At 41.8% G+C, this 17,339-nt stretch overlaps 1 protein-coding gene and 1 pseudogene across 2 annotated transcripts in view; one reads left to right on the top strand and one right to left on the bottom strand.

The window, feature by feature from the left end:
• LOC135513273 (dipeptidyl aminopeptidase-like protein 6) overlaps positions 1–17,339 on the bottom strand; it is a 138,294-nt gene that overhangs the window by 91,037 nt on the left and 29,918 nt on the right. The window lies entirely within an intron of this gene.
• The window catches only part of LOC135518400 (trichohyalin-like), an 18,246-nt pseudogene continuing 2,796 nt past the window's right edge, over positions 1,890–17,339 (top strand).

Raw genomic sequence — 17,339 nt, 5'->3', positions numbered from 1 at the left:
GCTTGAAGCTACCAGTAATCAGACAAGAGGCACTCACTCTTCACACGTTTGGCTCCTCTGCCCCAGCAACGTCCCAACGCAACACAGTGAAAGTCATCTTGGAGAATGTCTGGGACAAACAGCAGAGAATAGAGAGAGAGGCAATTGAAACCCCACAAGTGTGCACAGCTGTGATGAAGGTTCCTGGTGAATGGATTCAGCATGAGCTCAGTAAAAGGGGACTGCAGCTCGCAGACTTTCCAGGAGATGACAATGATCCTGAACTCTCTGTCCTGATAGGAGCAGACTACTACTGGCAGATAGTATCAGGCAGATAGTATCGACTGACGGAGACGCTAGTTGCTTTAGAGAGCACCTTTGGATGGTCGGGGCAGGGACCCGTGTCCATGTCAAGTGTCGCCGAGGCAACCTGCATGTTCATCCCACTTGATGAAGACACACTAGTCTCCAAGCAACAGCATGCATTCTGGGAGCTTGAGTCTCTGGGTATTCTAAGCGAGAAAACACAGGACCCAGAGGAAACCAAGGCTCTACAAAGGTTCGAGGAAACAACCACCTTCAAAGATGGGCGATACCATGTGGAGTTGCCATGGAAACGAGAAATGCCAGAACTCCAAGACAACTATAGAATCACCAAGAAACGGTTTGAAGGTCTGAAGAAAAGACTGAAGAAGGATGTGACGTTGTACAGCAGATCCAATGAAGTAGGAGAAGACTACTTACAACAAGATATGGCAGAGGACGTGCCCAAGGACAACGCAACAAGTGCAGACGACGTAAAATACTACTTACCTCACCATGCAGTACTCCGAAAAGATAAGGTGACAACAAAACTGAGAGTGGTGTTTGATGCCTCGTCCCATGAAGATGGCTGTCCATCTCTCAATGACTGTCTACTCACAGGACCGAACCTGAATCCGGATCTGCTCAGCGTTCTGATAAAGTTCAGACTACATGAGATCGCATTCATGGCAGACATCAAGAAAGCTTTCCTGCAGATATCCCTAGCAGAGAGAGACAGAGACGCCGTGAGATTTCTATGGCTCACTGGCCCACCAAGGGGAGAAAATGAAGAGGAGCTGCGTGTGCTGAGGATGAAAAGAGTGGTATTTGGAGCTTCCCCAAGTCCATTTTTGCTGGCAGCTACAATCAGGAAGCACCTGAAACAATACGAAACAGAACAACCAGAAGTTGTAGAGATACTGAGAGAGTCACTCTACGTAGATGACTTCATTGCAAGTTCACGCAATGTTGAAGAGGCTTACCTTGTGACAACAACTGCAAAGCGAATGCTGTCGATTGCAGGCATGGACCTCTGCAAATGGATGACCAATTCTCCTGAATTGAAAACAAAATGGGAGGAGAGTACGACAACTGACCACCCGTTGACATTACAAACACAAGGATTAGTGCTGAAGGTTTTAGGTTTAGTATGGAGGGCGGAAACGGATGACTTTGTGTTTGACCTCAGGCCGTTACTGAGCATTCTAAGACAAAAGGAAAACACAAAGAGAAGTGTTCTGCAGTCGTCTGCACGTATCTTCGACCCTCTTGGTTTCTTAACTCCCTTCACCATCAGGATCAAATGCATGTTCCAGGAAATGTGGGAGAGGGGACTCAGCTGGGATGAAGAATTACCATCTGATCTGACACGAGAATGGCAACAGTAACAGTGGTGTTCAGAACTACCCCAGTTACACCAGCTCGCCATACCAAAGTGGTACAGAACAGACATGCGGCCACAGAATAACCACACCCTGAAACTACACGTGTTCTGTGATGCAAGTGAAAGGGCTTACAGTGCAGTAGCTTACTTGCAAGGTGACTCACAAGACAGGGAAACAACAAGTCTAGTCGCATCCAAGTCCAGGGTAGCCCCACTTAAGAAAATGACGCTGCCACGCCTGGAGCTCATGGGAGCTGTGATTGGAGCGAGACTAGCAAACAACTTGATGACCAAACTGAAAATGGAAGAAAAAAAGATCAAACTGTGGACAGACTCGATGATCGTGCTGCATTGGATTTGCAGCTCAGCTCAGAAATGGAAACAGTTTGTTGCGAACAGAGTGACGGAGATCCAGTCCTTGACCAATCCAGAGCCATGGTCACATATTGAAGGGAAAATTAATCCAGCTGACCTCCCTACCAGAGGACAAACTGTTCGAAACTTGACACAGAGCGAGCTATGGTGGAATGGACCCAGAATTCTGACATCACCCAATCAGTCCGAAGAGACTGATGATAACAAGGTTCCGGAAGAGGTGAATATAGAACTCAAGTCCAGTTGCCAGGTTACTGTACAACTTGCAGCAAACAGCACAGACAGCACTGAACCTGTGTTGGAGCTTGAAAGGTACAGCAAACTGAAAAGAGTGTTCAGAGTCACCGCCTGGATAAAGAGATTCATAGCCAATGCTCGTACAACCATAAAGATGCAAGGTGAACTGACTGCTGACAAACTGTTCGATGCAGAAAAGTACTGGATTCAGGTAACACAACAACAGAGTTTCGGACAGGAGATCAAACTACTGAAGGCAGGAAAAAGCCTAAACAATGACTGTAAAATCAGAGAACTGAAACCTTTCCTGGACGAACACGAACTGCTCAGTGTAGGAGGAAGGTTGCAACAGTCCAACTTCACATTCAGAGAGCAGCACCCATGGGTTCTGCCCAATAAGTCCAGATACTCAGAAATGCTGATACAGTACCACCATGAGAAGGTGATGCATTCTGGAGCAAGTGACACTCAGCACCCAACGTTAAACAAGCGGGAAATGACACGCAGATGGAAGTACAGGCAGAGACTTGTGACCAGTTTCTGGAACAGTTGGCGAAGAGACTACTTGCTGGATCTAAAGTCAGCACACCGCTGTGACACACCACAGCCCACCCCACTGAAAGCGGGTGACTTTGTACTCATTGGAGAAGATAACACACCCAGACAAACATGGAAACTAGGAAAGATTGAGGAACTGTTTCCAGGCCGAGATGGCCTAGTTAGATCATGTTCAGTTCGTACTGCTTCAGGGACTTTGTTGAGGAGACCGATTCAGTTGATATACTGCCTAGAGATCTAGATGAACACAATTGTTCATCGGGGGGGGAGGATGTTGTAACTTTAATGTGTTTGAGTTAATGTTTAAATTTATTCTTTGAACTGTATCTAAAGATATTTGCATATGCAATTGTATTGGGTTGTGTTGAATTACGCCTTTTGACTGCAAGTCCCAAAATGCCTTGCGAGAGGAATGAGTAATAACACGCCAATTATGTGCAGGTGTTTAGTGATTGTAGCTGACTTTCCGACAGCATCTTACCTGCATTGCTCTGTACCAAAACAATTGTTGTTAAATGTAACGTGAACCAGTATTCTTACTAAAAGAAGCTTTCGTATCAAACCCGACGTCCCGAGTCATTATTTGAAGTTAGTTAATCTAAAAAATTGTTAAAGCATGTTGCAGAACAGTGATTAAAATAGTTTTTCAGAATATTGACCAAACAATATTGACTCCACTCAGTCACTGACAAGCCAGTGACGGAGTTGACAACAGATACCACAAAAGACATATTTTTCTTTATTTTTTACAAATAAAAGTTCAATTCAAACATTTGTCAAATATGGAAAATTATTCATTTGAAAATCCCCAATAAAAAACAAAAAGTTACCCTGCTTGCTAAATAAATACCGGAGGAAATTGGATAGCGCGCTTTGTGTGTTGTGCCTGGCCCACACGACCTGTGATTTCAGTGAATCTGATTGGTCAAAACAAGCAAAGAGCCTGCAGCAGCACTCCGATGTAAGGACAGAGAAATTGTGCACCAGTTGACAAATCATGAGGCAAATCGGTCTAAAAAACAGCACTTTGTCCCTTTTAATTTGAACCAAACTTCTCCATTATTATACACTTTACATTACTACTAACTCATCGGATGCTTCGCTGTAAGTGTCCTTTATTTGGGGTATAGCAACTTTGTCCTTTCTAGCCTACCAGTATATAGCATAACACTATTCAAATAAAAACAATTTGTTCTATTGGTAAACATCAGGTAAAGTTTTTCTGAATACTGCTTTTCTTTTCAAGCTGAGAAGAGTTATTTGGACCACATATTTCCCAATGTCAGACTCCTTTTATGTTAGCTTCTCTATACAGAACCTCGCTGTGAATTTCAGCAATTAGGCCTTCTATTTTGTTACAACAGTAAATTCCCAGCTCCTATTACCTTGAATGGAAAAAATAATTTTTCATTACTATGCAACTTGTTCCTGGAATGTGCAGCAAAATTTGTTTACATTTCATCATTTATTTGATGTGCAATGAAAGATAGAGAAGTGTACCAAAACTAATTTGTTGTAAAGCCCTATTTCTTCAAAGTTAGAATGCAACAACAAACACCTCAAAAGGTTTGACTGGGGGCAAAGCATAGATCACGCTGATAAATGTCTAAACCATCTGAGACAGTGAATAGCAAGTCACAACACCCATTCTTCAACTAATATACTAACAATCTTGGTAATACATGAAGATAATACAAAAATCAGTCCAACAATACGTTCCCAAATCCATAAATATACATCGAGCTCTATACAGCAGTCAAATCAAAATCTAGCAACATCAGAGTTTTCAAAGTAATTCATTCACACCAAGGAAATATTCATACGTAGAGAGGCCAAACATACCTTTCATACTCTTTCCACTTTGGATAACTTGCGAGTTTTCATTCAGAGTGTTAGGAAGGGCTGTTAGTATGAGCCAGACATATGGACTGGCTGAGTGAAGCTGATTCAAGATCTGTCCATAGTGGAGACACACCTTACCCCATTATGGTGAGAGCCATCATACACTCAGTGATTCAGCATAAAATCCCCACACCTCACATTAACGAAATGAGTTTGTGTGCATAAGTGTGCACACTTACTCAGTCTATCTTAGCTCAGCTAGACACAGAGACACTGCCCTCCTTTCTCAAGTGTAGACAGGCGTCATTGTAAGGACCCCATGTTGAGCTAGCCGGCAGTGGCTAGAATGTGACACACCCTATCAAACTAAAGCAGGCCGGGTCAGTACACAGGGTGACTCTTCAGTATCAGATAGAACTAACTGTCTGACAGTTACGGATGGCCGCACACACACACACTCTCTATCTCTCTCTCGCTGACACACACACCGCAGAGCTGCTAAAACACAACACTATGGGAGTCTATGGGAACAAGCCAGCCAGCCCAGCAGTCATGCAGGCTCTCAGCATCATCTCCTTCACAACAATCAGCACTAAGCCACTTACCAGGGCCATTATCTCCCTCTCCCCATTCAGTCCAGATCAGCAATAACCGTCCCCACCACACAGCAGCCAAATTACAGCTGCTCTATACCCTCCATGGGCTGGGCTGTTTATTCTTTCTGCTTACGTGCCCCTCTCCCTTCAGCTCCCAGGGGGAATTCACTTGTACTTCACACTTATAGGACAGAGTCGTCTCTCTCACTCACCGTTTATGAATACAATGAAATAATGGTCCAAAACAGAGTGTAGGTAGGCTCAGTGGTGGCTGTTCGAGTCTGAATGTGTTTAATAGAAATGAATTGGTATTGTATTGTCAGTAATTGTTATAAAATGCACAGTGTAACAGGAACACTGGTCTTTCTCCATCACCATGGTGTTTTATGTTCAGTTCCAGATGGATTACCAATACAACACTGGTCTTTCTTCATCACCATGGTGTTTTATGTTCAGTTCCAGATGGATTACCAATACAACACTGGTCTTTCTCCATCACCATGGTGTTTTATGTTCAGTTCCAGATGGATTACCAATACAACACTGGTCTTTCTCCATCACCATGGTGTTTTATGTTCAGTTCCAGATGGATTACCAATACAACACTGGTCTTTCTCCATCACCATGGTGTTTTATGTTCAGTTCCAGATGGATTACCAATACAACACTGGTCTTTCTCCATCACCATGGTGTTTTATGTTCAGTTCCAGATGGATTACCAATACAACACTGGTCTTTCTCCATCACCATGGTGTTTTATGTTCAGTTCCAGATGGATTACCAATACAACACTGGGATTTCTATGAGTGTGAATATTATCATGTTCTGGTATATTTCATTCTTTATGAGTGTAGCATTTTGTGAAGTAAGGATTCATCCACACGTTATAGTCTCTCTAGACAGATGGGTTGCCTCCCACAGTGTACCGATGCTCCAGTTTCCACGTTTGTAGAAGTTCCGGCGTAAATTGGGACAGAGTGGACGTGTCGGAATTGGGACGCAATGTCACCGATGACATCACTGGTTTATGACAGTCATAAATACCTCTTCCCCCTTTTTCCCCTCTCTACCCTACTGATGTTACATTTGCAAAACCCTTGGTTAACATAGAGATTCTGGGAACATCAGAAGGTGGGGGGGGAAATTAACTATATTCTGGTAATCTGACCAATGGAACATATGCAGTGGTAGTTAATGAATATGATGTCAGTTCGGTAGTCATCTGAGACATTCTCATCAATGATAAGATGACATCAACTCTACAGTGGAAAGTCTACACATCAGAGTTATTGGATTCACATGGAATTGTTGTTCAATTTATATGTTTGAATATGAAATTATTTGTGATGGGATTAAATGTGATTTTAGCTTCTAAAATGTGAGATGTGGGTTTTCATAAGATAGGGCTGCTCACTCAGTGGCCCGCCCACGTGAAGAGACAGAGGTTGTAAACTATGAAACACACCCCTTTTCTCCCTTACTATATATAGAACTTCCTGTTCCGGGGATGAAGGATGACGGTCCTATGTCAGAATGGTTCAGATAATAACTACAGAATGAAAAAAAATCAACATGAGCTTTGGTTGCGAATGGTATGACCTTTGAACTCTTATTCACTACAGAAGAGATACCTCCTAGCCGTTGAGTTAGCAACCGCAGCTGCAAACGCAGGTTAGTAAGGAACAGATAGAGTATCCCGTCTACCACACAACGACGTTACTACAACGTATCCAATTGACCAACAGAGACATTCTTCAAAGGACAAAGGACTCGGTTTGGCAACACGGCCTTCCATCTACCACCAACCTACTGAAGCGCGGCTCAGAGTAAATATTTTCTGCATTTTCCTTTTCCAAATGGCCGGTCATTTAGAATGCATAAGATACTGTATTTACGATAGCCCAGCTTCTTCCCTTTGTTCCTCAGTCATCCCACTCCTTCACTCAACCCAGTCCCTTTTCTTTTGTGTAACAAGCTGTCATATCTGTTCCGCCTTCTAGGGACGTTTTCCTTTATGACGTAATTTGTAATCAAGTTATGATTTAATTATGTGTATGTGTAATTCTGTGTGATTAGTTAGGTATTTAGTAAATAAATAATTATACCCAATTTTGTATTGCTGATTCAAATTGTTAGCCAGGGTTCGTGCAGATAACTAAGAATTTACAACTTTCAGATGAGACTGAATTAACCTCTTACATCTATCGGGCGCTATTTCATTATTGGATAAAAAAACGTGCCCGTTTTAAGCGCAATATTTTGTCACAAAAAGATGCTCGACTATGCATATAATTGACAGCTTTGGAAAGAAAACACTGACGTTTCCAAAACTGCAAAGATATTGTCTGTGAGTGCCCCAGAACTGATGCTACAGGCGAAACCAAGATGAAACTTCAAACAGGAAATGAGCAGGATTTTTGAGGCTCTGTTTTTCATTGTCACCTTATATGGCTGTGAATGCGCAAGGAATGAGCCTGCCCGATCTATCGTTTCCCCAAGGTGTCTGTAGCATTGTGACGTATTTGTAGGCATATCATTGGAAGATTGACCATAAGAGACTACATTTGCCAGGTGTCCGCCCGGTGTCCTCCGTCGAAATTGGTGCATCATCTTCAGCTCCACGTCTTTTTCCAAGCGATTCAGAGGAGAAAGTAGACATCCACGAATGATATCAATGAAGAGATATGTGAAAAACACCTTGAGGTTTGCCGTGTTTCAGTCGATATTATGGAGTTAATTTGGAAAACAGTTCGCCGTTTTGATGACTGAATTTTCGGGGTTTTTTGGTACCCAAACGTGATGTACAAAACAGAGCGATTTCTCCTACACAAAGAATCTTTCAGGAAAAACTGAACATTTGCTATGTAACTGAGAGTCTCCTCATTGAAAACATCCGAAGTTCTTCAAAGGTAAATGATTTTATTTGAATCCTTTTCTGTTTTTTGTGCAAATGTTGCCCGCTAAATGCTACGCTAGCTATCAATACTCTTACACAAATGCTTGTTTTGCTATGGTTCAAAAGCATATTTTGAAAATCTGAGATGACAGTGTTGTTAAGAAAAAGCTAAGCTTGAGAGCTAGCACATTCATTTCATTTCATTTGCGATTTTCATAAATAGTTAACGTTACGTTATGCTAATGAGCTTGAGGCTATAACTGGATACAGGTTTTTTTCATAGCCAAACGTGATGTACAAAACGGAGCGATTTGTCCTACACAAATAATATTTTTTGAAAAACTGAACATTTGCTATCTAACAGAGTCTCCTCATTGAAAACATCTGAAGTTCTTCAAAGGTAAGTGATTTTATTTGAATGATTTTCTTGTTTTTGTGAAAATGTTGCTGGCTGAATTCTAGGCTTATAGCTATGTTAGCAATCAATACTCTTACACAAATGCTTGTTTAGCTATGGTTGAAAAGCATATTTTGAAAATCTGAGATGGCAGTGTTGTTAACAAAAGTCTAAGCTTGAGAGCAAATATATTTATTTCATTTCATTTGCGATTTTCATGAATAGTTAACGTTGCGTTATGCTAATGAGCTTGAGGCTATAAATAGGATCCCGGATCCGGGATTGCTCGACGCAAGAAGTTAAGGTGACGATTGATAGTGACTGCTATTGATGTAAAATACTACTAGGTCTTTAAGAGTTTATTCGGAAGATAACAGCTCTATAAATATTATTTTGTGGTGCCCGACTCTCTAGTTAATTACATTTACATGAGTAGCTCAATCAGGTGATATTAATTACAGAGAAATTATTTTATAGAATAGCATGTCATATCACTTAATCCGGCATAGAAAGACACGACACTATGAACGCGACCCAGTCATTCGTTATAAATGTTCAATCGCCATACTGGCTGGCAACGTTCTTATCCCTTGCATGCTAGCTAGCCAACTTCGATAACTTACAGTCACGTCAAAAAGTACAGCCAGAATAACAGCAAAGTAACTGTTTTCTAGTTAGATTTATTTGGATACATCCATAACAATGAGCTAATGATGCGCGATTTTGCCTGGCAGAAAAAAATGTGCTCGTCAGGACACTGTTCAGACAAAAGATAGGCAATCCACGACATTCGTTTAGAGTTTATTTTTATAAATGAAACCATACATTCTCTGTTATCCACCACAGTCGAGATAGCCAAAACTACTTATTGTATGTCCCATTTATCTGTGCATTCCCCTGGACGGTGCATTGGTTGAAATATCTGTCAGAGTCTGTGCAACTACTTCTGCAGCCTTGCTTCAGCCTTTTGGGTGTTGATGATGCTGCAGTGTTTCTTTTTGTTTTCGGCAAGGATGTTGCTCCAGTGTTCTGTCTGTCAGTGAGGGACGCCAGTAGCGAACCTTCGCGTCGTAATCTCCCTCACTTCTAGACCAGTATTGGCCAGTTTCTGGACTGTCGTGGACCTGATGCTGTGATTTGTGTAAGTAGTTGTCCTGATGCCCTGCAGATCTTGGGTAGAAGTACCAGATACATCAGAGCCGATGGGAGTGAACTGTATCAGATTGAGTCCCCGATACACTCTCCTCTCCTTGGGTGGAGATAAAAATGTAAGGGTGATCTCTAGGCATTTCGATAGATATTTCTCCAGTGATGCCACCGGGCATAGTGGGTTCCCTGGCTGCTCGAACATTGTCACGACTTCTACAGAAGTCGGTTCCTCTCCTTGTTCGGGCGGTGTTCGACGTCACCGGTCTTCTAGCCATCATCGATCTATTTTTCATGTTCCATTTGTTTTGTCTGGTTGTCGCACTCACCTGGTTTCAATTACATGTTGAATAAGTTCCCTCCGTTTCCCCCATCTCCTTGTCGGGAATTGTTTATGTTAAGTATGTGTGCTTCATTGTACTGGTGCGTAACGGGTTTTTGTGCCCATGTGTTTTGATGTTTTTGTACGCCGGTAGTTATGTTCATTAAACGGCTCCGGCTATTTACCACGTTCTGATATCCTGCGTTTGACTTCCATACCACCAGTTACGCAGCCTTGACAAACATGAATCTCCTCTTGGACTCCCTGCCCCTCTCCCTTGGGTCCAGATGATTCCTTGAGGCCTCGTTATAGGTGAGAGTGGCGTATCTGAGAGAGAATGTGTTGTTATAACATTGTTTTCCAGTAGCCTAATTACGAGTGCAACTCAGAAATAACACAAACAGGCTATGAACAACATACCTTAGATTGTTCTCGGCTGTTTTTACAAGGAATGAGGTGGGCTTTAGTTTTCCGTTCCTCTCTTTTCCTCTTCGACCCAGATGTAACTGGAGGTCGAACCACACTTTCTGGACCAGACCCCGAGTTGTACTGGGATTCAGAGCCTGGGAGTTTTAGAGCTGGGCCATGTCCTTATCGGTGATGGGAGGGTGGCTGTTTGTGATATATCTTTTCCTTGCCTTCTTAGCTGTTTGATGTTGCCCAGAAATCGTAAATTCAGTGTCCTTCATAAGGCAACAGCTGCGACCGATGGGTGGGTCATTTAGAAACCGGTTAAGCCCACTCCGGAGTGCCAGGTAGTTACTTATGCTGTACTGTTCCCCTTCCCATTTGGTACATTTCCATAAAACTGTCAGAGAAGGATGTTATACTCTTCCTTAGTGACAGTTTTGAAATCAACAACTTTTTTATTCTCTGCTAGCCAGCCCTCGAAGCACCGTACAGTCCAGTTTGTATTTTTAACTGCGTTTTCGTCATTGCGACTTTTCTTTAGGTCATTCAATGCAGTATCCCCCAAATCTGTATGCCTGGGTACTCTTTCTCCCATTCATCCATAATCATGCCGTCGAAAAGATCAAAAGAAATGTTCCACTCATCCATTTTAGTTTTCGCAACAAGTATCGATTTAGCCAGTCAACTGAACAAAAAGTTGTGTATGTTGCTATGACAACCAGCTCAATGTGCTGTCTGTCTCATTCGGACACATTCACTTTATATAGGACAGCTGGAGATCGAATTTGAATATTGAAACAATGTTACAAATGTCAAAGAGACAAACTGCAAGGTTTATACAAATCTCCACTGTTGAAAACCAAGTGCTAGGAGACAATGTCTAGATGCTTTTTATAGTGGAGATCAAGTTTATGAATTGCCTGGCTGGATTTATGAGAGTGGATTGCGCAGTGAAATGGAACAGAGGAAGTGGGCATCTCAACGTCATAGATCTAGCTGGCGGTAACTTGTGGCATAGACACCGGCTGGAATGCTTTAAAAAATAAAATAAAAATCAGCATTCAGGATTAGACCCACCCGTTGTATAAAGTGCAGATAAATTCATAAAATTTATCATTTGACACAATATCTTATCACAGCAGTGGCAACCGTGGTTGGCCAAATCCCTGACCAAAATGGCTGACATTTATTCCATCATAAGAATATACATTTTTCCATTCGTATTCAAATTCCTAATTCTATGGTATTCAACGCTTACCCTACGAGGTCCAGAGCCGGATGGTTTTCTGTTCTACCTGATACTTAATTGCACGCACCTGGTGTCCCATGTCTAAATAATACTGTGATTAGAGGGGAACCATTTAAAAAAGCAGTGGAACTGGCTTCGAGGTCCAGAGTTGAGTTTGAGGGGTCTAGACAGTCTTTTGGCCCAAGCACAGTTGCATTTCTCACACACGAACTTGCCAGTTTTGTCACAAGCCAGTTGGACACATCAGCGGAACCAAAACAGGTAGAACAATGCCATCTGTTTTCATGTTATCAACAAAGACTTCATCCTGTATTGAAATAGACCATAGTTCAGTATGAGTGCAGACTGGGGAGATGTAGATTAACTCATCCAGCAATAGAGTTATTATATTCCCATGATTTGACAACCAATCTGGGGAGCAGGATGAACATCAATCATGTCAGATCTGTTTTCTGTCTCTGTGGGGCTCACTCAGAGGGGTTGCTGGTTTTCCAGAATGGGAAATCACGATTCTGAGTTTCAACTCTCCCCACCACCCCTCCTCTTCTAAAATGAGGCAATCATTATCTACTCTAGGGATCATTAACTAGATTCAGCCACGGGACAATATTTTATTGAGCGGATGGTGAGGGGCTGGATCATACAAATAATTTGTAGAGTACAAGAAGCCCAAACAGATATAACGTTTGACAAAATTTACATTTCAAACCTTGCTTACATTTCTATACAATCACGTGTCTCTGTATTATTCGTGGGAATATCTGGAAACAGATTTTCAAAACTACAATCACTTGGAGCTGATTTCACAGTCTACGTCCAACAATGGAAAAAAAATATTTGCTCTGAAAACTTGGGAGCCAAATAAAACCACCCACGGGCCGCCATTTGGAGAACCCTGATCTACTTTATATCCCTCTCTTATATCTCTCTCAGCTAGTTCCATGTGAGTCTTAGACAGAACATCAAGAGACCAGCGGTACAGCCACTAGACTCCCTGAACAGGGAAAGGCAATCTGCTCTGCTGTCCTGAAAGTTGTGTGGTCTATGCATCCATGAAGCTTGAAGCTCTGCTGCCTGGGAGGAGGAACTGGGGCTGAAGTGAAAACAGAGCAACTGCCAGGACAATGTAGGGTGGGGCGAAAAAGTATTTAGTCAGCCACCAATTGTGCAAGTTCTCCCACTTAAAAAGATGAGAGAGGCCTGTAATTTTCATCATAGGTACACTTCAACTATGACAGACAAAATTAGGAAAAAAAATCCAGAAAATCACATTGTAGGATTTGTAATGAATTTATTTGCAAATTATGGTGGAAAATAAGTATTTGGTCACCTACAAACAAGCAAGATTTCTGGCTCTCACAGACCTGTAACTTCTTCTTTAAGAGGCTCCTCTGTCCTCCACTCGTTACCTGTATTAATGGCACCTGTTTGAACTTATTATCAGTATAAAAGACACCTGTCCACAACCTTAAACAGTCACTCCAAACTCCACTATGACCAAGATCAAAAAGCTGTCAAAGGACACCAGAAACAAAATTGTAGACCTGCACCAGGCTGGGAAGACTGAATCTGCAATAGGTAAGCAGCTTGGTTTGAAGAAATCAACTGTGGGAGCAATTAATAGGAAATGGAAGACATACAAGACCACTGATAATCTCCCTCGATCTTGGGCTCCACCAAGATCTCACCCCGTGGGGTCAAAATAATCACAAGAACAGTGAGCAAAAATCCCAGAACCACATGGGGGACCTAGTGAATGACATGCAGAGAGCTGGGACCAAAGTAACAAAGCCTACCATCAGTAACACACTACGCCGCCAGGGACTCAAATTCTGCAGTGCCAGACGTGTCCCCCCTGCTGAAGCCAGTACATGTCCAGGCCCGTCTGAAGTTTGCTAGAGAGCATTTGGATGATCCAGAAGAAGATTGGGAGAATGTCATATGGTCAGATGAAACCAAAATATAACTTTTTGGTGAAAACTCAACTCGACATGTTTGGAGGACAAAGAATGCTGGGTTGCATCCAAAGAACACCATACCTACTGTGAAGCATGGGGTGGAAACATCATGCTTTGGGGCTATTTTTCTGTAAAGGGACCAGGACGACTGATCCGTGTAAAGGAAAGAATGAATGGGGCCATGTATCGTGAGATTTTGAGTGAAAACCTCCTTCCATCAGCAAGGGCATTGAAGATGAAACGTGGCTGGGTCTTTCAGCATGACAATGATCCCAAACACACCGCCCGGGCAACAAAGGAGTGGCTTCGTAAGAAGCATTTCAAGGTCCTGGAGTGGCCTAGCCAGTCTCCAGATCTCAACCCCATAGAAATCTTTGGAGGGAGTTGAAAGTCCATGTTGCCCAGCAACAGCCCCAAAACATCACTGCTCTAGAGGAGATCTGCATGGAGGAATGGAAAAAATACCAGCAACCGTGTGTGAAAACCTTATGAAGACTTACAGAAAACGTTTGACATCGGTCATTGCCAACAAAGGGTATATAACAAAGTATTGACATAAGTATTTGTTCAATAACAGAAGTTTATTTTCCAACATAATTTGCAAAAAAATCATTAAAAAATCTTACAATGTGATTTTCTGGATTTTTTTTCTCATTTTTGTCTGTCATAGTTCAAGTGTACCTATGATGAAAATTACAGGCCTCTCATCTTTTTAAGTGGGAGAACTTGCACAATTGGTGGCTGACTAAATACTTTTTTGCCCCACTGTATATATTTATTTACAAAATTCAAACCACAGTGCAGTGACCACAAAACTACCACCAACAGATCCTGAATCATATAAATAAACCAAATACCTAATTCAACAGCACTAACGTTAGTAGGAGGACCTATGCATCTTTATATGATTTGCCACTGATATAAATCGCTCTGCACGTCATCGTTGTTAACAGTTGGCTTCACTGCGTTGATAGCATATCTAGAACCAGACTACAAGATGCCATGTTGAAAAAGTGTAATGGCCTAGATGGAGAAGTTGTACAATGATTGCTCTGCATGTACAAAGCCCGAACTCTAAAATACCATACCTGGCAATAACAACAGATTGTTGGATGTCTATGAACATGCTGTCATACATAACTGCAATGAGCCATCACACTGTAGAGAAGTGAGACATGAAGTCCCATGTACTGCCAACTGAGAACATGGAGGAAAGGATCCTAAAACAGCATTAACTACTATCGTTGGTGAGTGTGTGGGGGACAGCAGTAAGATGGGCGCTGTCTGATAAGTAGCCAGGACTGAGGAAGATTGAACTGCACTGCCACCTAGAGGTCATACGCAGGATTATATCTGAACTGTGCATCCACGTAATTTTATGATTTTTTTCTTATTGTTTAAACTATTTTAAAAAATGCAGTTTAAACATAAAGAGCAATTGTACATTTGTCACATCCCTAATAATTAGGCAGCTAACCTACAGTAAAATATGTCCAAGCATTCTGAGTTTAACCAACAGATGGAGACAGAGTCAAATCTGATTCAAGGCCTATATTGTGCGGGTAATTAACCATTTCCCCTTTATATGGTAGTATATATATTAGAGGTCGACCGATTATGATATTTCAACACCGATACCGATTATTGGAGGACCCAAAAACCGATACCGATTAATTGGCCAATTTTAAAAAAATGTATTTGTAATAATGACATTTACAACAATACTGAATGAACACTTAACTTAATATAATACATCAATAAAATCAATTTTAGTCTCAAGTAAATAATGAAACATGTTCAATTTGGTTTAAATAATGCAAAAACAAAGTGTTGGAGAAGAAAGTAAAAGTGCAATATGTGCTATGTAAGAAAGCTAACGTTTCAGTTCCTTGCTCAGAACATGAGAATATATGAAAACTGATGGTTCCTTTTAACATGAGTCTTCAATATTCCCAGGTAAGTTGTTTCAGGTTGTAGTTATTATAGGAATTATAGGACTATTTCCCTCTATACCATTTGTATTTCATTAACCTTTGACTATTGGATGTTCTTATAGGCACTTTAGTATTGCCAGTGTAACAGTATAGCTTCTGTCCCTCTCCTCGCTCCTCCCTGAGCTCGAACCAGCAACATAACGACAATAGCCACCCTCGAAGTAGCGTTACCCATGCAGAGCAAGGGGAACAACTACTAGAAGGCTCATAGCGAGTGATGTTTGAAATGCTATTAGCGCGCGCTAACTAGCTAGCCATTTCACTTCGGTTACACCAGCCTTATCTCGGGAGTTGATAGGCTTGAAGTCATAAACAGCGCAATGCTTGACGCACAACGAAGAGCTGCTGTCAAAACGCACGAAAGTGCTGTTTGAATGAATGTTTACGCGCCTGCTTCTGCCTCCCACCGCTCAGTCAGATACTTAGATACTTGTATGCTCAGTCAGATTATATGCAACGCAGGACACGCTAGATAATATCTAGAAATATCATCAACCATGTGTAGTTAACTCGTGATTATGATCGATTGTTTTTTATAAGATAAGTTTAATGCTAGCTAGCAACTTAACTTGGCTTAATGCATTTGCCTAACAGGCAGTCTCCTTGTGGAGTGCAACGAGAGGAGAGGCAGGTCGTTATTGCGTTGGACTAGTTAACTGTAAGGTTACAAGATTGGATCCCCCGAGCTGACAAGTTGAAAATCTGTCGTTCTGCCCCTGAACGAGGCAGTTAACCCACTGTTCCTAGGCAGTCATTGAAAATAAGAATGTGTTCTTAACTGACTTGCCTAATTAAATAAAAGGTATAAAAAAATATTAAAATAAAAGTTTATTTGAATTTTTTTAAATCAGCGCCCAAAAATACAGATTTCCGATTGTTATGAAAACTTGAAATCAGCCATTCCGATTTATCGTCGACCTTTAGTATGGATTCTAGAGTAGTTCCAGTTTCTCTTCCCTGTAAGGCTTTAATGCAGACAAAAAGACTTGGGGATGCAACCGGAATATTTCCCTCATGTCTAATTTATCAGCAAGGTACAGAGGAGACGAATGGTGAGAAGACAGGAGCAAAGAGAGCTCTTCCTTCTGCCTTGTAGGCTCACACACAGTCTTTCAACTGACTGTGAGTAACCTGCAGTGCCACAGAGTCTAAACACAGTTACTTATGAGAGTGAGTCAAATGAGCAAATATGTCCCGAAAAAAGACATACAGAGAATGTGTGCAGTAGTGTGCTGTATTATATGCCATTGTATTTAAATAGTGTGCAACATATCATCAGGAACTGTATTTCCTTGATGTACATTGAGCATATTGTTTAATTGATGCAGTAGGCGACCTGTGCCAGTATTGATGTAGCCCTCTCTGCCCTCGGTGGGTGTGTAGTCCCGGAGCTGTGGTGCTATCATGGCAGGGTCGATAAGAGAACTTGCCGGTGTGATACAACGGATTACTGCTGCCTACCTGCTCTCATCTAAGAAAAAACCCAGGCTTTGTCCCAAATAGCACACTACTCCCTATTTAGCTCATAAATTTTGACCAGGACCCATAGGGATCTGGTCAAAAGTAGGGTACTATATAAGGAAAAGGGTGCCATTTGGGACGAAGCCCCTGGCTGGACCTGTCTTGTCTCCCTGGGTCTGTCCCTAATGGAATAGGCAGCAATTTGGGACTCAGACCCAAATATATTGGAAA

This window comes from Oncorhynchus masou, chromosome 3 (assembly GCF_036934945.1).
Source record: "Oncorhynchus masou masou isolate Uvic2021 chromosome 3, UVic_Omas_1.1, whole genome shotgun sequence".
NCBI classification, from domain to species: domain Eukaryota; kingdom Metazoa; phylum Chordata; class Actinopteri; order Salmoniformes; family Salmonidae; genus Oncorhynchus; species Oncorhynchus masou.
This window is presented reverse-complemented; position numbering and strand designations above follow the sequence as displayed.